The sequence below is a fragment of the Euprymna scolopes genome, chromosome 8 (assembly GCF_053919585.1).
Source record: "Euprymna scolopes isolate OS-2025 chromosome 8, ASM5391958v1, whole genome shotgun sequence".
NCBI lineage: Eukaryota > Metazoa > Mollusca > Cephalopoda > Sepiida > Sepiolidae > Euprymna > Euprymna scolopes.
In genome coordinates, this window is record NC_136489.1 from 44,533,804 (window position 1) to 44,557,910 (window position 24,107).

General features: G+C 33.7%; 1 protein-coding gene across 3 annotated transcripts in view; it reads left to right on the forward strand.

The window, feature by feature from the left end:
- The window catches only part of LOC145283542 (carbohydrate sulfotransferase 15-like), a 373,389-nt gene that overhangs the window by 260,116 nt on the left and 89,166 nt on the right, over positions 1 to 24,107 (forward strand). For 2 of the 3 annotated variants that reach the window (XM_080132411.1, XM_080132412.1), the window contains exon 2: positions 12,705 to 12,787. The gene's annotated coding sequence lies outside the window, so the exon portion shown is untranslated. Of the gene's footprint in view, positions 1 to 12,704; positions 12,788 to 20,515; positions 20,653 to 24,107 lie in introns of those variants that run through there. The other variant, XM_080132413.1, reaches the window with a different exon arrangement.

The window sequence follows — 24,107 nt, forward strand, 5'->3', positions numbered from 1 at the left end:
GAAGTCTAGTGGGGGTAGTCTTGTCTGTTCCTTACTGTCGATTAATCGAAAAAGAAATTTGTAGTCTCTTTATACTGCATCGTTCGTTCTATAGAAAGTGTTCGACTGAGCTTCAATCGGTTTGTACTTTGTAAAATATTCGCAGCAAGAACTCGTTTTGCTCCTACAACGAAAAATGTCCGCTTTTCAACTGTGTTCCTAACGCCAAATGAAATCACCATAAAGAGGGCTTCTTCACAAGGGCTTCTTTCTTGCGGAACACGTTACAACGGAACTGCATCTCTGGAGATCACAACACGGTTGCTTTAAAACCCAATGTCAACAAATTCCCGTAAGGAACCATCCTCCACAAGTTTAATTCAATTCAGTTTATTTAGCAAAAAATAAAACAATTGTGCTTTAATGCCGTGTAAGGAAAAGATGGTAAAAATTTAGAGAAGAGAACACAATGCGCCACCACTTCAATAAATTTGCCTTGAGTTGTTGGTGCATTTAATACTTCACTTGAAAATTGATTCCAAGGATCAAGAATTCTGATTGAGAACGCAACCTCACTTTGGTTCAATCGAAATCAGCGGTGAAAAAGTTTCCTGTAGTATCCGCGTGGACCTCTTTCTAGTGCAAGTGTGAATAAAAGGTCCTGAAGTATATAATTTGCCTATTGAGGAGATCGTAGGCGAAAATATTCAAATAATTCTTACAAGCGATCATTTTTATTAACTACTACACTGGGATGTAGGGGAGAGTGGCACTTTTTTCCTGGTATTTCTTTACGTAACCTTGATTTATACCTTTAAAAACCGAAAGATAAATACAATCACGGCCGTTGTCCGATAAAATGACACCAGTAAGTAACACCAGCGAAAGGTGTGACGCAATAAGGACACAGCTTGTGACACTTGGTGTTACATATTACGGATTAGTTAGTTCTACTTTGCAAATTTGGGTTATTATGCACTCAGTGTGATCCTTGTTAAAATTAACACTGTTCTCAGCGTTGAGGCAATATGACTGACATGACACCGTAGACAAAACAGTGATATGATTAATGACATCACGTTTTGCGAGCTGGAAGAAACAAAGGTTTTCAAATCGATCTACCTGTGGAATCTAATCGTGGGACGGTGAATAATACAAGGCCGCCATGGGTTGCACGAGGCATTTAGCCAATAGTGTAGCAAACTTGATAAACTAAGTGAAATGTTAGCTCGATGTATCTGTCCGTGTGCGTCATTCCTTTCACTTGAGTCAATTGGCTAAGTAAACATAAGTCTCTCTCTCCTGAGTTAATTATCTCCAAAATAAAACCTTGGAAAATACTCTGCATCGTGTCATTTTATGCAAAAAAAAAAAAACCATTGTATATCAGCCACTGTCTGAAACTGCGATGAAAAGAAATGGTGGCGTCAGACAAACAAGTATAAGCCCCACCTGTACCCTAATATATATATAAGGAATTATTTTGTTAAAAAATTTACACCTGGAACAATGATCAGTTATAACAGATTTGTACTTTTCCAGGTATAGTACATAATAGAACCTAACAGAAACTGTTATGTATTCAATTGGAATTGCTAAGACCACACTCTGCGTCGATAACCTGACGCCATTAGCAAAACCATTTAAAACACACGCTTGTCGCAGATAACAACGTGCGGTGATACTTTTCTTTGTAATGTGACCACTGCTTATGGGGTGTTCTTCATATTAGCTTAGCTGCTCGAGTAGTCAAACCGTGTTTGCATTTCCGATCTTATAATTGAATAAGTGGCAAAAAATATAATTTACTTTAACAGCCGGCGTTCGTTTCCTTTATAAGAGGCATTAGGAACAGTTAATCTTTGTGACACATTGATACCATTGGAGACTGCTTTTTTAATCTATTACCATGCGAGTGCGATGATATTAGCATAAACGCCAGCGGCATCCCGGGTGGAATGAAGTTTACAAAATCATTTGGATGGTTTATTTCTCAATTGGTGTCGCCCTCTCACTTTACGCAACACTTAGATACGTCTTATATTTTATTGCAAAGTGGAAGGCATTTTCTACAAATATGCCCTAGATATCTAGAGGTTTGTCAAGTAGATGGTTAACATGTCGAATAGATCAGTTCTGTCCAACCGGTGGTTCACGGATCACGTGTGTTCCATGCAAAATATCCGATAATCCGCTAAAAAAATTTGGACTGCTTTTCCGGGGAACAATTTTTCTGGAACTTATGAAATTGGCCAATAAGTTTGTTAATTTCAGGTTGAATACCTAATTGGATCTCTCACACGTGTCCATTGACCCTCATCGCCATCCCCTGCGGACCCTTTTCGAGTCGCTGCGTGTGCGGTTGGTAGTTTTCATCCAAGGGTGCTCTTAATCGAGTGTCCTCAGCGGTCAATAGGTTCATTTTGAAAAAATAAGTGCTCGGGGCGAGCTGTTTAAGATTGCATATAATAAGTATGGAATAATGGAAGAGGGCCTCGCCTCTATCTGCCGATCTCCGTTTATGATGAGGCAATGATAGAAAGTAGCGGTCGCGCCACTAATTTAACAACGTTAAAGGTGAACTTCGCAAGAAGAACTGCAGGTTGATAAGGTGGCAATGGGCGACCTTTGGATGTTATCCTAACAAATATTTGTAATAGTTGTTAAGGAATTTTTGTTGTTCAGTAGAGTTCTTAGATCCTCTTGTTATTGCGTTGTGTGGACAATACATAACGTCATTAATATCCTGCCACGAGGCAAGTAACTCTTGAAGTTAAATAGAATGCCTTTTTACCCTTTTTAAACCCTTTAGTAGAAAGGACAGAATTTCACTGTTATACACTTTTACAGACTTGTATGTGGGACCTGTATATTGAGATTCCTTTACCTCTATGAATACCAAGATCAGTTTGACTCGACCCTGGTTCACTGGGCCCTCATTATTTTTTTGTTTTGTTTTGTTATTCCACCTCAAACAAGGTGCAGTGCCACTTGAACATAAGGGGCTACTATTTGGGATCAAATTTACAGGAACACTATGAAAGGATTTGAGCAGCGAGATGTTTGTTCACGTGACATTTAAACTTATGCACACCAGTACAGTCATGGTAGCAGACCCAGGAGGGAATTCCATAATCTAGCAGTTATAGGCAAGAAACTATTAAGTAGGTTTTCCGGCATCTATGAATCCCTATAGTGTAGGGGTGGGATTTTGCTGCTTGTCGATGGTATCTACGTCGAGGGGGGTACAAGTGCTTAGAGTTCGTCAGATTTGCACAGCGAAACTTTTAGTTAAATTTTAGAAAAATGGTTGATATTCTTATGGTTTTTCTGGGGGCATAATTTCCAAGTGTGTTCATCGAAAACTTGTGAAATTTAATGCCAATATATTCTTTGGTTCAGCTAAGTGTCCAGTTCATTTGAAACTTCCTTTTGTTAGTTCTATTAGTAATGTTTTTTTCAACAAATTACGTTTGATCTCGTTGTTTTATGTGGCATAATCCCGTGTGAGTTTTAGCACTAGAACTACGTTCCCAGTCTTTCAGAAAGATATACTTTTCACACTACAAACAAGTTTAGTGGTATATAAACTTGAATGCCAGTGTTAGGCTTATTATGTTGGCTGTACTCTTCAAAACTTGACAGTCAGCGATGCAATATGTCCCTGGATGTGTTCGTAAGTTACGGGAAGTTATAAGAAATATATTAACGGGCGCATTTGGGCATTTGCAGAACACATTTCGATGTTAACTGGACATATTCGGGTGCGCACAAATTTACAGGATATCCATTAGATAGCACCTTTATAAAAAAATTGTGTGTGATGAGGTATACCTCTGGGAGTTGCATTCTCATTATACACAAGGCCCTTTCCAAACCATCTTAGTATTTTGGAGGTTGTAAGTTTAACAATGAGAAACCCCTACTTTGTTGGCAAAAATGATCTCAAATAAGTTATACCTAATCAAAGCTATAAAGGAAAAAGCTACTTTGCTTCTAATTCGTTGATATATTTTTTATTCTGCAATTCTTTGCAGATAGATTTCTTTTTCTCTGTAATATGGGAGATGTTTAGTGTTTTTTTTTTTTCTTCTTTTCTCCCTCATATAGAATTCATATATATATATATATATATATATTACTTTTCCCTCTTTTTCCTCTCTCTTGAATTTGCTTAACTGCTGCTGATGTTGTTAGTCATGTGACTAATTTCTGCTTGTTGATTGATCTGTGTATTCCCGCGTTTCATGATAAAATTCAAACTGAAATTGGCAATTCGAATTTATGACGTCAGCACATTTAAAGGGTCATCTTCTCTTCATCTAAACAGGACGTAAAAATGTTGAAGTGAACTCATCTAAGTTACCTGGCGAAGTTTATAGTGTTGAAGTGATTGCGTGTAAGTTACTTGACGAATTCGTATCTCGCTGAGAGAAATCTACTTCAAGTAAATCAAAAAAAAATCTTTACAGGACTTAGTAGTTAAATATGTCGGAAAAATACCAGCTTGCAGGAGAGAAGTCACATGTGAAAAATATTCTCACTTGGAAAAATTGAATTGGAAGTGTGTATCACTATACGAGATATTTTCTTATAAGGCTTGAAGAAAATAGATACGTCTCAAGCTGCAGTTTTTTTAAGCCAAATCAAAAGAATATTTCTATTCAGACCTGACTCAAAGAAAGAATGAGGAAGATTTTTTACCGGACTCCCTGCCTGTCCAGAGAACGTTGTTATACAAAGAACTATGTGCATTTCTTTACAGGTTATTCTTATGGTAAAATGAGGAAATAAATTCATCGCCATGAAGAACACGCTCAGAACATTATTTTAGATAAGTTATCTTTCTGCAGCTATTTCAACTAATCTACTCGAGGACTTTCATTTAAAAAAAGACATTACAAAATGAACCAAGATGGCTACTGGTATAAACACAAATTGCATACAAAGGAGCGAACTCATTTCGAGTTTGCTAAAGTATTTCGACCTTTCTAAAAAACCTACGTTGGTTGAAATTTCATATCACAGTAGTCAGTAAAAAGGCCTTCTCAACCAGTCTTTCTATCTCCTTCGTAATTGTTACCACGCAAAGGACTTTCTTTGTAACTGACAGTAAAATCTCGTCAGCAGACAGCTCGTGAACTTTTTTGCTTTAAGTTTCTTTTTTTTCTTTTCTTAATAAAATTGTTTGTTTGTTTCTATCAACCAGATCTTTTCTCTTCTCATTTTTTGTTGCTTTTATTTGTCTTTGTATTGGTAATGTTTTTATATGTCGAAGTGATCTTCTAAGGAAGTGATGATAATAATTTCGACACCCTTAATCCCTCTGTTTTTTTTTCATTTGTTCGGCTCTAAAAGTAACTTATGTAAATTTATTTTCAATGCTATTCGTCGATCTTTCACTATTAAATATATATTGAATAAGAGGCTTTTTTTACTTATAACTTCTAGGTTTTGTCGAATGAGATTTTTTTGACGACTGAATCTAGGAAAACGGATTTTTTTCTCATTTTCTCTCTTTGTTTATTATTTAATTATTTTTTTCTTTTAAAACCAGCAATTTTTTAGCTTTGCTATGTGTATAAATTTGCTAACATTTCTTTCCCCGGAATAAAAGAATTTTGCATTCTTTGAAACTCCGGAATAAGAATTATCTCTCTTTAAGGTATTCTGCAGAAAAATAAATTTTATATGTAAATTTTAATTTACGGTTTTCATTTATGCTTCACACACACAAACGTGTATATATATATATATATATATATATATATATATATATATATATGTCATCCACATACAGCATTGTCCGCTGTATCACAGCTCATCAGTGCAGCTAGACATACAACTACCTCAAGCCAGTATATATATATATATACATGTATATATATATATATATATATATATATATATATATATATATATATAATGCAAATCCCTATATAGGGTTATCACATTTGAGAAAGGAAAGATTAGTCCCACCAAGCATTAGGTAAAATAAATAGTTGATTTCCACGTATACTATTTATTCAAGGGAAATCAAGAAGTGACCTCAGTTGCGTATTACATTTTAAAAAAAAATCTATTATAATCATTAGCTCCATGTTAATTTATTTAAAAGATTGTTATTAGCAGACACCAGTTGCCTTTAAAAACCTAAGTTTATTCATTTAAGCTATGAGTTATTTCCTTTTTAAGCTATAAGATTTACTTCCCTTGAAATTTTTATAGACGAAAATGTGTTTTATGCGTCCATAAATCCAATGTGGTTTACTTTCAGGAAAATCATGAGAAAGTAGAATATTCGGTGTATCTTTAATATTTGACTAAACCCTTCGCCTACTAATGTTTCAGCTTAGTAACGCCGAGTATATACAGCTAGTGTGTATGTATGTATATATATATATATATATATATATATATATATATATATATATATATATATATATATAAAATGAGAAAGAGAAAAGGAAATTAATCAGCGTCTATGCTGTCCTTCTACTAGTATTTAATTTTGCTATAAAATTTTATGAACATTTGGTCACCGTATAAGTTTACAACTAATAATGCAGTTGGTGTTATTTAAGTGCTTTAAGATGGAATATATACTCTGTTATCAGACGGGGGTATTTAACTTTGCAATAATCTTATGAGATTGGATATTTGGTTGTAGAACAAGCTTTCAGCAACTTCTATCTGCACAGATTTAGAAAACTATGCAAATAGAATATAATTTTTGAAAAGTGGAAACGAAATCTCAAATTGAATGTTTTGAGGTAAGCAAATTAAAATCAGAACATGAGGCGCATTTTCATTTTCGCGTGCACTAACCTCTTCATACAAGTTTCGTTCAGTACTCTTTTCACTATTTTTTCTAAATAGACATGTGCATAAATATCTTATTTACTATATTTCCACTTGTATATAAAAGTTATTTTGTATGAGCGAGTTCATTCCTTATAGACTCAGAAACGGCTGTTGACATTTTCTGAAATTCCATGATACTTTATATGTCTGGGAGTGTTCTTACTTAGGTTTTGTATCGAAATGCCTCCGATAAGTATCAAAAATTGATAATCGAAAAGAAATCGGATTAAAGAAACAATAGTCCAATTTTGACCAAAGTTAACATCCTTATACAGCCTAACATGATAAGTGCATTTGAGAAGTTTTATTACCATACAAATAAAGACCCAACGTATGATATCAGAATAGATTTTTGATGAGATGGGGGAGCGTTCGAAATGAATGTTTCTACTTAGAGCGCAATTGTACCATAATACTTGACTTTGGTATTTTAAACTTCATGTCAAGCCATTATATAAAAAGAATTTTATAAAATCAACAGTAAATTCACAAGTACAATGTAGACTACAATATATTGTGGACTATCATTGTTGGAATGCATGTGCAGTTTCCTCCAGGTACACCGCACCGCGCTGGGCCTCCGACTAGAGCAGGCAGTTAATCGTTTTGATTGAAAATTAACGATTTCACAAATTTCGATGACAAAAGTATTGGAAGTGTGAAACATTCGTTGGTCCTTTTTCCAGGCAACGGAATTAATTAGTTTTTTCGCTTTTTTATGAGATGATCATCTTTAGTTAACATGTAATTATATTCATGCAGATATTCTACAGGATTTATACTTTCATAATATTCGCGTAAACACAAACCTCTTCTATATATATATATATATATATATATATATATTTGTTTTTAAAAATTTGCCTATCAAACCCTGTTAGTGTTTGGTCTACAGGCATAAAACTTAATATATAGGGTATTTGAACCCATGCGAACCTTTATATTTGGTTTTTAGCCAGGGAAAATTGGTGCAAAAGTGTGAAAATTTTTTTAAAAAATGGAATTGACTTTGATATGTATGCGTAACGTAATAGCTGTTGGTTCATGTTTTAACTTTTAGCCTTGCAGCAATCATGTCTTCATAGCTCACGCATTAACGTAAAAGGAAAAAGGAAATCTTAAGCTAAACGTTTTGGTTTCGATTCTCGGTGGTAGCACACGAGTCATTTTTTTTTTTTTTTTTTTACTTTTTAAATCATTACTATATATTGGGTCCAATATAATAAATATGAAATCTGCATTAATCAAAATATAATACTTAAGCGTATTTTACGACTGGGCAATGCCGAGCGGCATGCTAGTATTGGATAAAAAAAAAAGAAAGTTTATAGACGACTCAGCATCGTGTGTTTATTCCGGCAGCCATCTTGGTTCTTATTGTAAAGCTTGGCTGGTTATATTCAACGCTTCAATTAAAAATGTTTAAATTCTACCAACAAATCATTCATATAATACTATTTATTTATCTAGTGTTTATTTATTTTTTGCAATCTGTTTACTAGTTATATCTAAAAGGGTTCACATAGTTTGAAAGTACGAAATTAATTCTTTACTTTTTATAAATTGTATTTATTTTTTATACGCTCCCTAGAAGGCTAAATTGTTTGGTAATTTATTAATATTAACTAGCATTTACGCCCGGCGTTGCCCGAGTGTTTGGAGGTGTCTGTTGAGCAAAAAAAAAAAGTGGTAGTAGGAAGGCAGGCTCGAACCCGTACCGCGAAGGAGGAAAAGAACGGACGTATTTGCTGTTACGACCACCGCCAAACCGGAATCAAGGCTGGGCAATCGAAAGGAGAGGATGACTTTCAAAAAATATCGGCGACAAAAGCGACCCCGCCCCTGTAGAAAAGTGCCCAGTTGCAGGTGAAGATATTAATGTTTTTAGCCAATTTTTCGATATTTGTCGTCTGAAAGGTCGAACTTCAACCGATCTCATCGATTTTCCCAAATCTCAGTACCCTTTATATCAAATTTCGAGTCTGTAGACAGTTATTGCGTAGGGAAATGTACACAGACACACAGACACGTTCGCTTTTATAGATAAGGTGTATATAAATCAATATAGTATAATTAATTTTATAGGGACTCAAGTAGAAATTTATTACACTCGGCCCAGTGAAAGGGAGATAATTCAATAAAAATATTGCCGGTTAGTTTTCCTGTATTTTAGATATGATTGCATTTGTTAACACATTCATACATATACATACCCGCATATACAAATACACATACCTATACACACACAAGTTCTTTTTTCTCGCTTTGACATTGATATTAGAAACTTAGTTTTACTAAATTTTTTTAATAGAAAAAGTAACTTAATATACTCAGTCGTGGATATGCAAGCGACTTCATGAAGATTAACTAATTTGCATGTTTCTTTGAAAAACGAGCATTTATTAATTAATTTATTTTATGGTTTATTTTTAGATTATCGGTTTCGTTTAACTGTGTGTTTAATTCTAGTTGTGCATAGTTTCTCCATTGTGCATGATTGTATAGAGTTTAGAATGAAAACATTCTGTCACAAGGACGTGTTATGTGTGTGAGAGAAAGAGAGATATCCTCTGTGTGTGTGTGTGTGTTCGAAACCTCTCTACAAAACCCCGTTCTAGATATTTGATCTACAAACTTTATATATAGATTATTTGGACCTCGGGAATACTTTCGATTTGGTTTTTTAGCCTGTAAAAATTGTCGCTAAGGGTTAAAATTGAAATAAAAACGGTTGAACTTGGCAGCATTAAACCGACTAACTTCTGAGCATGCGTACATATATATTTTAGCTTGAACTTGCTTAATTTTTTAGCCTTTTTTATCTATTTGGCGATGGTTCAGACGGTAACGAGGAAAGTTGAAGTTCAAAAACGACTCAGCCTAGAGTGCTGAATGTTTTGGTTCTGATTTTAGCTGATAGCACTGAAGACACTTTTTAAACTTTGAAATCATTACTATATGTATATTGGGTACAATATAATCAATAGATAATTTGCTTTATAATAATAAATACGAAAGCTGCATTAATTAAAATATAGTAAGTCATTACGACTCACCAACGCTGGTCAATTTGTTGGTATGTGTCGTACTATATATGTATATATCACACACACACACACACACACACTATAAGAAAGGTTTATCCGAGATAGATGGTCTATTCATCTATTTAATGTTGCTGTTAACATTTACGAAACACGCACTCTATAGTTTGACATATAACGGTAATTTTGCTTTTCTTTTACTGATAAAACATAAACACCGTTATCAGATGAAGGCATTTAACTTTGTCATAGATTCATGTCATTCCTTATGTAAATTCAGTTTGATGGTTTGGGCATAAAAACATTGGATCAAGTAAAGATAAGATACCCCGCAGCAGAAGACAAAGATTGGCGAACATTTCAAGTGACACCGGTTGTTCGACATTGACATTGCCGTTGGTTGTTTGTAAACACGTCAAATAGCAGTATTGGTCGAATGTTCGCGAGCAAGATTTTATTTTAAATATATTTACAAAACTTTTTATGGTTTAAAAGAAAAAATATATATTTACAAAACATTTTTTTAATATTAAATATTTACAAAACGTTTAAGGATTAAAAAAAACTTTTTTTCTATTTACACAAAACTTTTTGTGTAAGTAAGAAAACGAACGTAAATTTAACAAAATATATTAAAACAAATGGGTGTCTTTCTGAGTGCGTTTTTTAATATATTTACAGAACTTTAATAAAACTAATAATAATAATAATAATAATAAAGAAAAAAATTAACTATATTAATTACAAAACATTAGAAACTGAAAATTTCGGACGCTAAACCTACTTGTGCTTAATTTGTCTTCATGGAGAACTAAACAAATAGCAAGTTTTTTTGTGGCGGGGGGGGCGGTTAAAATAAAAATTAAAATTATAAAAAGATTTGTATTTTGTGATACCACACTTCATCTTTATAAAAATAAAAGTTATAAAAGATATGTTAATAAAATATTTTTTTAAATCTCGATTGTTTATACTTGTGATTTTATTATGCATAAAAATTGCCTGGGTCTAAAAGGATTTCTCCTTCACTGACCACCTACATACATCGCACTTTAAATAAATATTGAATTGTATTAAAAACGCACAAAGAAAGATTTTAAAAACACACATAAAAATAATCTTGGTCGCAAAAATCCGCACAAGTCAGTTATTTTATATTTGTTTCTGCCATTAAAAAGTTTGGTTAATTGTATTTATTTATTTTTTTTAATTATGTATTTTTTAATTGACATGATCCGAAATTCTCAGTTATAATGTCGGTTTACTTATTTATTTGGTATTATTTTACGACCTGTCCCAGCGTAGTATAAACACTCCCAACCACTCCATGTTAAGAACGGCATTTGAGGTTGGGAGGTGTTTATTCCGAAAGCTGTTCTAAACATACGGAGGTTGGACTGTTTATCATATGCTGGGGCACGTCGTAAAAAATTACCATTTATTTATTTATTTATTATTATTATTATTATTAGTTTTATTAAAAGTTCTGTAAATATATGGAAAGAACGCACTCAGAAAGATACCCATTTATTAAAATATATTTGTTTAAATACGTTCGCTTTATTACTTATATTAAAACGTTTTGCGTAAACAGAAAAATGTTTGTTTTTTATTTTAATCCTGAAATGTTTTGTAAATATTTAATATTAAAGAAAATGTTTTGTAAATATATTTTTTCTTTTAAATCTTTAAAAGTTTTGTAAATATATATTTTTTTAAATTTTGCTCTCAAACATTCGACCATGTCTGCTATTTGACGTGTTTACAAACAACCAACGTAAATGTCAAGGTCGAACAACCGGTGTCACTTGAAATGTTCGCCAGTCTAAGGGGTATCTAATCTTTACTTGATCCAAAACAGTGAATAATGTCCACATACACTGAAGTAGAGGAAACCACTGGATTCGAACATGGCATACCCATTTTTACATAAAGTTTTCAGTTCGTGTCGTTAACCACTTAGTCACTATCACTTCCCGGCACTGTATGTGGGACGATGGCGATATCTGCCTGTAAAAAAAGTCGCCATATCTAATACATACGACTGAGGACCACTTGTGAATTTAATCCCTTAGGAACTTCCTCCCTTTGAAAAAAACCGATTCAATTCAACTAGCAGGAACGCCACACCAGATTCAGGTAAAAACGTTTTGAATTCGGAGCTGAAATCAAGAATTTTTTTTAATCATAACAACCGAAAAAAAAATCTAGCGTGTACCAGCTACTGCAACCTTGTTGTTGATGCGGTATTCACTTCGGTCAGCATTACATCTCGCCTCATGCACGCGATTCCGAACAATGTCGCACGAGATGGATAACCAATTGCAATTTAACTGTCGAAGACCGCCCATCTGTTGACTTGAGAATCGACCCTCCCTTCCTTTATGATTGTTATGCAGGTTCTTCCTGCACTCAGGCAGAGAAGTAAGGATGAATTATAACCTACTTTCAATTCTTTTTCTGTGCGACGAGTTAAATGCATGAACTATTTAAGACATTGTTGCATAAAGTTAGACGGTAGTGACTCCAGGTTGAAGTGCTGACGAAGAACAGGAATTAAGAGATGGTCGAACCAGCAGTGAAATGATTCCACTTTCGCGTTTCGCAGCAATAGAGGAAGATTGACCGGGTGACAGATTGGTAAACAGTTTTTTGGCTGATATTCAGATTTTCCGATGTCCCCCGTTTCACTACATAGTCTTTGTGCTGAGCTGAGAGTTCATATTTTGAGTGAGTCAGACTGAGATAAGGTTAAGTTATTCAGAAAACGACACCTGTAGGCAAATATTTTACTATGTTCCTTTTTTATGTTTCCAGATTTGAACTTGATTCTTGGGCATTAATCAAACGGTTTCTCCCCGCGTCACGAAGAGCAATTTGGAACTAACCAGTTACGAAACGTAAGTATTTTTGTAACATTGAATCCTAATGCATTTGAGACCTCGCGTTACGTATTTTTGGCTTATTCAACTTTTTATTGTCCATTGTTTAATAACATTAATAAACTTCATGAAGTTTCTGGGGTTTTTTTTAATAAGGATTGATAATTAGGATTACTTGGACTACTGTTCTCATTTTGAGTATTATTCGTACAACGTTTCAATCGATGTAATCTCCGAGCTTCTTCAGGCGTATCTTGTCAGACTCGGGAATCCTTCTGTCGAACTCAGGAATCTGTTCTTTCATTCACAGGGGTAGCATGCTATAGTTCCGTCAACCATTAATCGTAATTTAAAATATTCAGAATATTTTAGATGAGAATTAGTAATTTATATTTTTAATTCGCACTACTATGCGCATCTTCGGTAAATTATGTAGACAACGTTTTAAATATCACTGTCTTTTTGTTTTATAAATTCTTTTACATAAAGTTATGGCTTTAAATCATTCTATGATTGCGTAAGTTTCGAAACAATTTTTTTTTTTTTTTTTACAAATTCACACTTATCGAGACCCAAAGGCTACTAGGATATAAGAGTTAATAAGTGTACGATGGTCACTGAGACCACAGCGTAGTAATCGTTAGCGGAGGGAATTGGGTAAAAATTTACTATTCAATGGAACGGCTCAACAAGAACATGTGTACATGGGACTAGAGACTGTAGCAGTCAGCTGGAAACCAGGCTAACGGAACTGTTCCATAGCCTGTCAGTTCTAAGAAAGATTTGGTCATGAAACTTGCATTTAGATTTAGGCACAGAGTGGAGGGGAATTATGTATAATGGTTATGGCTAGACTAGTGCTTTTTGTGAATGTTTGGCGGTGGGGAGAGGGGGGCATAGATTGAAACTCCAAGTACCTGCCGTGAAAATAACAGAAAAGAGCCAGGCTCGCAACGTCTCTTCTGTGAGATTGCAGAGAGGAGAAAAGGTGATTTACTAGATTACGAAGCCGGTTTTGAACTCTGTCAAGAGAGGATAGGGGGCCCCGAGCGACTCCTCTCCAGATGTGGAAACGGTACTCCATTTTAGGTCGTATTTGATTCTTATAGAGTGAAGTATAGCGTCAGGAGTGAGATACATTCTGGGGCGGTGGAATGATGAACCCATTTTTGCAGCGACACCTGATTTGATGCAAGTCTTTAATTTCAAGTCAGGGTTGAAGGTCAGAAGCTTATTGAAGTATGATGCTTTTTACATGCTTAATTAATCCATTAAACTGACCCCATTCATCAGAACGGTAGCACATCTGAAGTATTCCACGGTATCAGTACGAAAATTCTCAGAATTACCCATGTGCTATAAAAGAATCTTTAGAACTGATATTAAGTACAAAGGAAAATCCAGTTGCAAAACTGTCAAGTCTGATTAGCGAAGCAAAATTGTGTCCAGAAAAGTATAAGGCGAGAAGATTTGTAAAAATATTTGCTTGTATCTAATTTTTTAAAATCAGATATAAGCAACTATTTTTTATTTAGTATTGAACATTTTAATAGTTCAATTGAATCTAATTTAAAAATCTGATTGTTGTGTATGCACAAATAATTAACAAGAACACGAAAGTAAAGGTATACAATAATATATTAGGAAGAAATATTATATACATATTTACATGTCTTCAGAGATACTTCAGTTGGAGATATTCCGGCAGGTGGCGTGTTGCATGTCTTACTGGAGGCAACATAGGCGTCTTGCTTATTTGGCGGTCGTTGCAGAACTCCCCCGGTATTGGTGATTGATACCTTTATATATCTCACTGACCCACCTATTTTAATTAGTGGGCGTCTCCACAGCATTAATCTTAACAGTATAAATTTATTTTTTTATTACAACACATGCATATATTTGTATGCGTGTTATCTTGTCTATCTGTGTGAGGAACGGTCTCTACCAAACTATTTTGTCAATTTTTTTTAAGACTTAGAATTTAATATATTCGGAATTGTGCAACAAATTCGATTAGGCTTTCAGCCGGTGTAAAAAGCTGTTAACGGGTCAAACTTGGAAAAAAGCAGAATTTAGCAGGTGTATATCGACTTTAAGTGCTTTTTATGCATGCATAAATATACATTAATACCTTTTTCGTTATTTTATTTTTCGTTTTTATATGTCTAAGGAATAGTACAGATGGTAACTAATAAGGAGAGCTAGCTTTTGATTTCGATTTTTTTTTAATGTTTTTTTATTACATTTTCACCCCAAACAAGGCACATTGCCACTTTGATGTAGGGGGCTACTACCAGGGACAAAAGCTACAGGGGTACTATGTGGGGAGTTGGGCAGCAAGATGTCAGTTCACGTTACACTTGAACTTCTGCATGTCAGTACATTTGGGGAAGCAGGAACCTGGAAGGGAATTCCAAAGTCTAGCAGTTCTGGGGAAGAAACTACTGGAGTGGAAGGCTCTCTTACATCTAGGGATCTCTACTTTGAATGCGTGGGATTTAGCTGCTTGTCGGGTTTATCGGGGGTATTTACATCGATGGGGTACAAGTGCTTGCAGTTCGTCAGAACATTCACCATTAAAGTACTTGTAGAACAGGCGGAGGGATGCTACATTTCGTCGATGGGACAGAGGCTGAAGCTTAGATGACAATTCAGGACCTATCAGGTTGGCGACTTTCTTTTGAACCTTGTCTAGGAGTGAGAGACTAGTAGCAGATGCACCAGCCCAAATATGACAATACTCCATACATGGGCAAATAATGGCCTTATAGAGGTATAGGATACTTTCGGGTGTTAGTAGCTTTCTAACACGGTAGAGAGAACCTACCTTCGCAGCAGTCCTGGCAAAGCTCTCAATGTAATTGTTCCAACTCATGTTTCCTGTGAGCGTTAGGCTGAAGAGTTTAAAAGATGTACTTTCAGATAAAGAGTCACTGCCCATTGCTATTGGTGGTAGAGAAGGTGACTTGTAATTATTGGAGGAAACGTTTAGTCTTAGCAGCATTGAATGTGACCATCCATTTTTGCCCCCATTCCACTACAGATTGGAGGTCATCCTCTAGTGTTTCTGCCATTTCTTTAGATATGTGTTAATTTATTTTCCTGTCGTGTCTGTTATAGGGCGTGGTGTCATCAGTATATATACCATCCCACTGACAATTTTGTAAGGGAGGTCATTTATGAATATTAGGAATAGTAGAGGTCCAAGGATAGACCCTTGAGGCACTCCTGCATTTATATTATATTGTTTAGATGTACGACCGTTGAGAACAACCTGGATTTTTCTCTTATCTAAGAAGGGTTTAATTATGTTTAGCATTTTCCAGTGATTCCGTATGATCTGATTTTCCTGAGAAGACCTTCATGCCATACTCTGTCAAAAGCCTTAGATATATCTAGAGCTACCTCTCCACTGCTTTGTCCAGTGAATGGTATATACATTCAGAGATTACAGTTAGGATGTCTACTGTGGATAGGCTTGCCTAAATCCATATTGTTGGTCAGTCAGAAGTTTAGAATCTGTAAGGTGATAGACTAGAGCTTGGTTAATTAGAGACAAATATTTTGGCGAGGAGACTAATGGGATGATAATATACTGGGTCAGTTCTTTCGTCAGAATTCTTGAAAACTGGTACCACAGAAGCAGTTTTCCAGCAGTCAGGAAAGCAAGATTCATTAAGGCATTTGTTGTAAAGTTTAGAGAGAACTGGATCTACTTCGGCGTAGCACTTTTTTAATAGCACAGTCGGGATGAGATCATGTCCACATGCTTTTCAAGTGTCAAGATTTTTTATGATAGCATGCACCTTAGAAGGGGTAATTTTCAGATCATCTAGTGTGGCGTCTGTCTGCAAAGGAAAGTCATGGAGGGGGTGATTAGCAGATGTTGGATAGTGGTGGAATTGTTGATTGCCCATTAATTACTTCACTGTTGTAGATTTTCCAGAAATCATGGGTTCCTTATTTCTGTACTATGATGCATTTTTTGGTAGTTTCAGTAAATTCTCTCTTAGCTGTCGCTATTTCTTTCTTACAGTTACTTTTGGCTTCTATATACTTCTGTCTGGTTGAACTGAACTTATGTCGGTCTAATCTGCGGTACGCATGCTGCCTTTGCGCAATTGCAGCTGCAAAAGTAGAAGTAAACTATTGGCTTCCTATAAAATTTCCGTGTGTGAACCTGTGTTTCAGTTGCCGTTTTGAACCATTCAGTGGTCTCATTTGCGCACTGTTCAGCAGGAAGTGAAAACATTTCACCATGGGGCGTCTTTGATGAGGTCCCTGATGCCTTCCCAGTTAGACTTTTTATAATATTTCGTTATTTTGAGCAATGGCTCTTCAGTTTTGGCTCTGGAGTTTAGGGTGATTTTAACCATTATCACTGCATGATCAGCATTCCCAAGTGGATTGTGGGCATTCCTAACACAATCATCGGGAACTGTGGTCAGAAACAGATCAAGAAATGATGCGTGTTGTTCTTGATCGTCAGGGAAACGGGTGTGAAACGTAACCATCTGTGATAGGGAAGGAGATATAGAGAAGCTATGTGTTGTGCTACCAGCTGCGTCTGTGTAAGTAGAAAATCCACGCCAGTTGCTGTGGTAGGCATTGAAGTCATCAAATACATGCACTTGTGTGCTAGTGTCGAGGGAAAGTGCTTTATCTATGCTGTCAGAGACTTTGTTTATTAGAGTCCTGGGTCTAGGAAGATCGGTAGAGAAAATAAAAGTAACTAGCAGCTATTTATCCGATTAAAAATCAAATCTAATTTGTTCTACAGGTTCGAATATCCCATATATCAAATTTTACGTTTGTAGACTAAAAATCAACAGTTTTGTAGGAACCGTTCCACATACACACACTAGCTGATGACATATTTTTGAAACTTTTGAAATCACTGCTTGCTTACACTATGAGAGAATATTGGATGTGTAATAATAAATACGAAATCTGTACAAATTAAAATATCATATTTAAGTATATTTTACAACCGGGCCAACCAGAGGGGGCACTACTATATATTGAGTACGATATAATCAATAGAGTATTGGCTCTATAATAAGAAATCTGCTTGAATTAAAATATTACATAAGCATGCTTTATGACCGGGCCACACCGGGCGGTCAGCTAGTATGTGTGTGTGTGTATGTATATATATATATATATATATATATATATATATATATATATATATATATCGCGTTTTATGTAGATGTTGTTGTCATATATATATATATATATATATATATATATATATATATATATATATATATACAGTGATGATCATATTTATTGGCACGGTAAAATAAAAGTTAAATTTTGTCTAATAAATTCTAAAAAAGGGATTAAATTAAAGAAAATAACAAAGTATATTATGTATTTTTAACTGGCCTTTCCGATGCAGCAATCGGATTTTAGAAAAAATAAATAACAAAGGAACAACAAACATAATTGCAAAAAACCTTGTTCAAAATTATTGGCACGATTTATTTAATAATCAATTGTATAGCCTTTGGCCTTGATTACCTTCCTCAGTCGCTTTTCATAGTTTACAACCAAGTTGTTGCACTCTTCAGTAGTAATTTTAGCCCACTCTTCCTGACAATAATCCTCCAATTGAATAAGATTCTTAGGCTTCCTTTGCATTACCCTCAATTTTAATGTTCTCCATAAATTTTCAATTGGATTAAGGCCTGGGCTTTGTGATGGCCACTCCAAAACATTAATATGATTGTCCTCAAGCCATTTCTTAGTCTGTTTAGCCGAATGCTTTGGGTCATTATCTTGCATGAACCACCAACGACGACCAAGTGAGAGCTCTTTAGCAGAGTCTTTCAGGTTTTCATCCAATATTTTAACATAATCTTCCTTTTTTATGCTACCTGTGACCTTAACAAGTCGCCCTGGTCCAGAGGCAGCAAAGGATCCCCAAAACATCAAACTGCCTCCACCGTGCTTCACTGTGGGTATGGTGTTCTTAGGCAGGAAAGCTTCGCCAGATTTTCTGTAAATATAAGACACTTTATTATGGCCAAATAACTCTATTTTCGTTTCGTCAGTCCATAGAACACGTTTCCAGAATGCAACATCTTTATCAATATGACGTTTTGCAAAGGCTAGCCTTGCTTTCAGGTGCATAGGCTTCAATAAGGGAGTCTTTCTCGGACGACATGCTTTTAAACCAGCTCTCTTCAAAACTCTACCAACTGTATGTCGAGATACATTCACTCCAGAGGTGCTCTGTTCATCAACAATCTCCCCAACAGAGATCCTTGGGTTTTGTTTTACTTGTCGAACAATTTTCCGTTCATCTCTTGGGGAAAGAATCCTTTTTCTCCCTCTACCCTCTAAACTCATAACGTGGCCTTGCGATTTGAACTTGTTTATTATGGCTCTAACAGTGGATTTGGGAAGGTTTAGCTTCTTTGAAATCTTATCATAGCCCTCCCCATTGGTATGGCATGCTACAACAAGCTTCCTGACGTCTTCGCTGTGTTCCTTAGTTTTAACCATGGCGATTGAAAATTATAATTTAGTCACTTATAATAGTTTAAATAAATCGCTATCTAAAAAATATCTGAAAAAAATTATTCACTGAATTAGCGTTAAACAAGCATAATATGGCTATAAAAAAGTTCAGAAAGCACGTAAACCGGAAATTGATTGATATTATACTGATACTAAAAGAAAAACAAAGCCGTGCCAATAATTTTGAACAAGGGTTTTTTGCAATTATGTTTGTTGTTCCTTTGTTGTTTATTTTTTCTAAAATCCGATTGCTGCATCGGAAAGGCCAGTTAAAAATACATAATATACTTTGTTATTTTCTTTAATTTTATCCCTTTTTTAGAATTTATTAGACAAAATTTAACTTTTATTTTACCGTGCCAATAAATATGATCATCACTGCATATATATATATATATATATATATATATATATATATATATATATATATATATATATGAGAGAGAAATAGATAGAATAATATATGAATTTAATTGTAAATATAAAAACATTGTCTCATGTAGCGCTAACTATACGAATCAATTTCAAATTATTGTGGAAAAGCTCAATATTCAATATGCACTAAATACTTTTAGAAGATATATTTTGATAAATTTATAGTAGCATCTCAATTAAGTTAAGAACTGAAAAGTCTTACAAGAACATGAAGCGTTTCAGTGGAGAATATTTGTATCTATGATAAAAGTGAACTTGTGTGCAGAACGGTCTCTACAAAATTGTCAATTTTTGGTCTACAAACTTGAAATTTGATATATGGGATATTCGGACCTGCAGAACAAATTAGATTTGATTTTTAACCGGATAAATAGCTGCTAATGGATCAAACTTTAAAAAAATGAATTTGGCAAGCACAATTTGATTTAATGTATATCCTCTACGCATGCACAAATATACATTTATAAGTTTAACTGCATTAATTTGTAAAATTTCGATATGCATGTATTCTAAGGTCAAATGGTAACGAATATGGCTATAGTGCTAAATATTTTGGCTTCGATTGTAGTTGATGGCACTCAAATGGCATTATTTTAAACTTTTGAAATAACTACTATACATTGAATACAATATAATAATCAGTAGAGAATGGGCTTGATAAAAATGAATATGAAATCTGCATAAATTAAAATATCATTTAAATGCATTTTATGAACGGGCAGCGATGGGCAGCCTGCTAGTTCTTAATAATTTTAATAATTTAATGGTTTTCTCTTTCAGTTCACATCCAGTGAGTATGTCATACAAAACTACAAACATAAATTAGCATGGAGCAAGAGAATTAATATTACGACGCCAACAGAATTAAGAAATCTAAATTGTATGCTAAATAATCCATCAACTAATTAAATTCTCCGGTAAATATATTTATGCCATTTTTTTGTTTTTTGTTTTGTTTTTTTTTAGTTTAATCGGTGTTGTGATTTTTGTTCTGATGATAGATTTTATGACTCCATTCTTGTTTGTAAAGTAAAATTACAAAAATAATTACCAGAATCTGAATTTTAAAACAAAGCTGACATAATGTTCTAAATTCCCGATTCTGATACAATTTTTTATTTCAATTTCAATTTTCAGTATAATTTAGCTTTATACAAAGAAAACAATATAGAGGGCTGGAAGTTCTTTAAAAAAATTAAATATCTCCAATTTTGATGAAACGTTAACCATAATTATTAAGCATCAATTGATAAATATTCTGAAAAATTAAATTTGTTCCATAGTTATTAGTGTTGGCAATCGGAAAAATCGGAACTTTTTGGGTATCGGAATCGGTATCGTAAGAAAATGTTCCAATTCCAAAAAATTATTCTTTTAATTTTTTTTTTTTTGTATTTGTTGCTTTAACTTTAATATTCTAACGTTGATAAACTTATACTTATTGATTTTACTGATATATTGAATTATTAAAATATTAATTGATTTTACTGATATATTGAATTATCAAAATATTTATTGATTTTACTGATATATTGAATTATCAAAATATTTATTGATTTTACTGATATATTGAATTATCAAAATATTTATTGATTTTACTGATATATTGAATTATCAAAATATTTATTGATTTTACTGATATATTGAATTATCAAAATATTTATTGATTTTACTGATATATTGAATTATCAAAATATTTATTGATTTTACTGATATATTTAATTATCAAAATATTTATTGATTTTACTGATATATTGAATTATCAAAATATTAATTTTAAAGCAAAAAGTACAAAACAAAAAATAAATTAAAATAATCGTTTTTGGAATTGAAACATTTTTTATTATGATATCAATTCTGATACCCGAAAAGTTCCCATTTTTCCAGACCCGATTGCCAACACTAATAACTAGGACTATGACAACAGATTATTCTTTTCATTTTTTTTTTTTTTTTTTTTTTACTCTCGAGTGTGTATCCGTTGATATCTTGAATATTTTTGTATAGAGTGATGTCGTTCTCGGTTGATTAACTATGTCTAACAGTGTCGGATATATACTAGAGAGTCAAAACAATGATAAGAATATTCTGCTGTCATAGCCCTACTAATACCTATGGATCAAATATATTTGCATTTTCAAAAGGAATGTTGGACTAGCATTTAAAATGTCGCAATTAAACTTAATTTTTCGCAATATTTATCAATTGATGTTTAATAATTATGCAATCAGAAAAAATATTGAAATCGTTTCCTACTTATTTATGAAATATTAATTAAGCAAGATTCTCTGGATTTCAAGTTCTTAAGATCCTTAAGTCTTAAATCCTAAATTCTAAACATTTTTCTTGAATCAAAATCATGTAATGACTGTAATGAAAATTGGAATATATTTACTTTCGTACATATTTTCATTTTAAATTCTGTAAGAGGACATAAAAGTGGTGCAAAACTATTTCATGAATATTATTTTTGTTAGGACGTGTATTCTGTTTGTAAAGTATAAAGAAAAAGCATTCTTGGTAGAGATTGAACATACGATATTTTGATATGCAGATAAACACGCTCAACGTGAACGCCATTTTTTTTTTTTTTTTTTTTTTTGATAAACTATTTTAATGAAATTTATAAATGTCTTTATCAAAATAATCTTTGATAAAAAAAAAAGAGCAAATGGTAAGTGTTTATGGTGCAACCGGTTAGCGCGTTCAACTGTTAACCTCAAAGGAGCAAGATAAAAACAGAATGCAAAGAACAAATGCAACAGTGAATATTATTGGACAACACTCCACTTCACGTTGCCATAATGGCTGCCAGACAAAATTTTACGAATGACCGCCATATTAACTTTTAGGGATACAAATATTTTGAATGAATTAGATTATTAATAATAATAGCAGTATTTTTGTACTCACAAGGAGTTTCTACAAAGTCTATCAGAAATAATGCACTAATAATAACTATTGGTGTTCCTGGAGTCTGGGTGACAAGAAGTTTCGATAACGTCTGCAAATGAATTTGCGTTATCGCAACATCCGCTTGCCATGACTTATCACTAACAGCGACTATTGGTCTCCACTGAGATTTGGATGGTAACAAGCCTCCCCATGTTCCAGTTTTTTGGGGGGGGTTTTCAGTGGCGGTCTGATTAGTGCTTTCTCTCCTCGATCTTTTAATCCTCCTTGACTGTTCTTTGTTATTTGTGATGCCAGTTGATGCCGACACTATGATTTTTTATATTATGGGGGGGGGAGCAATTAACTTGCAATTTTGCATTTTCAGTTTTCTAGTTTCCATTTGGAATCCCTCTATTTTACTTCTTTTATAGAGGAATTCCAAATGGAAACCTGAAACTAATCGACATGTCGATTAATTTCAATATTCAAGTGTTTTCGATCGTACGATTCGAACACTGGAATGAGCCTTCTTTAACTCTATATATGTTTTGATATATATATATATATATATATATATATATATATATATATATATTATATATATGGCAATTAAACTACACAGAATTTTCTGCATTCCATCCTCGTGAGGATTCATCAAGAATCGATGTTGCTTTTTATATATTGATGTAGTACTGGGTTTCCTAGTCAGCCAATCAGATAATTTGTTATTCAAACGCCCATTTATCATAGCAAATGGGCGCACGTTTATCAGGCAAGTGTTCACATGGCCTCTAATTTACCTTTTTTCTCTTTGGTGGGAGATCGAGTTTCCATTTTCTTTGTGCTTGGAAGTTGCCTAGTTTTAATCTGGTTGTTTGTCCCCCACTTATATTTATTTTGTTTTATAATAGAGTATTTGTTAATTTATTAATTATTATCATTATCATTTTGTCTTTGTTATTATTTAGTTTTTTTCGTTTGTGTTATTATCGTAAGGTTAAGTTTTTGTGTCTACATACATTTGCTATTTCACTCCTGCGATTTTATAAATATGGGGTTCTTTAAAGTTTAGATACCTAATTTCTCATTTAAACATAGGCTACACGAGTCAGTTTTTACATGTGCTAGCTAGCCGTACAATTTTCCACTTTATTGTTGACGATTGTCCATTTCCTTGAGCTCTTAGTAGTGGTTCACTAATGCTGCTTCTTACGTGAATAGAGCTAGGTAGTAAGTATCAAGCACTGTCGAGTTAAATACTTAAAATGGAGACATAAAATAATATGTATATGCGCGTGTGTGTAGTTATATACATCTCAGAGAATTCTGCGTATCAATATGATTAATTTACATTTTTAAACCCCTTACGAGACGATTAAAATCGTCAAAATGTGGATTGATCCGCGTAGGGTTCTTCTGATGACTTTATGTATAAAAGCTTTAAAAATTGATATTTTCGCTGAATACGTCGAACTTG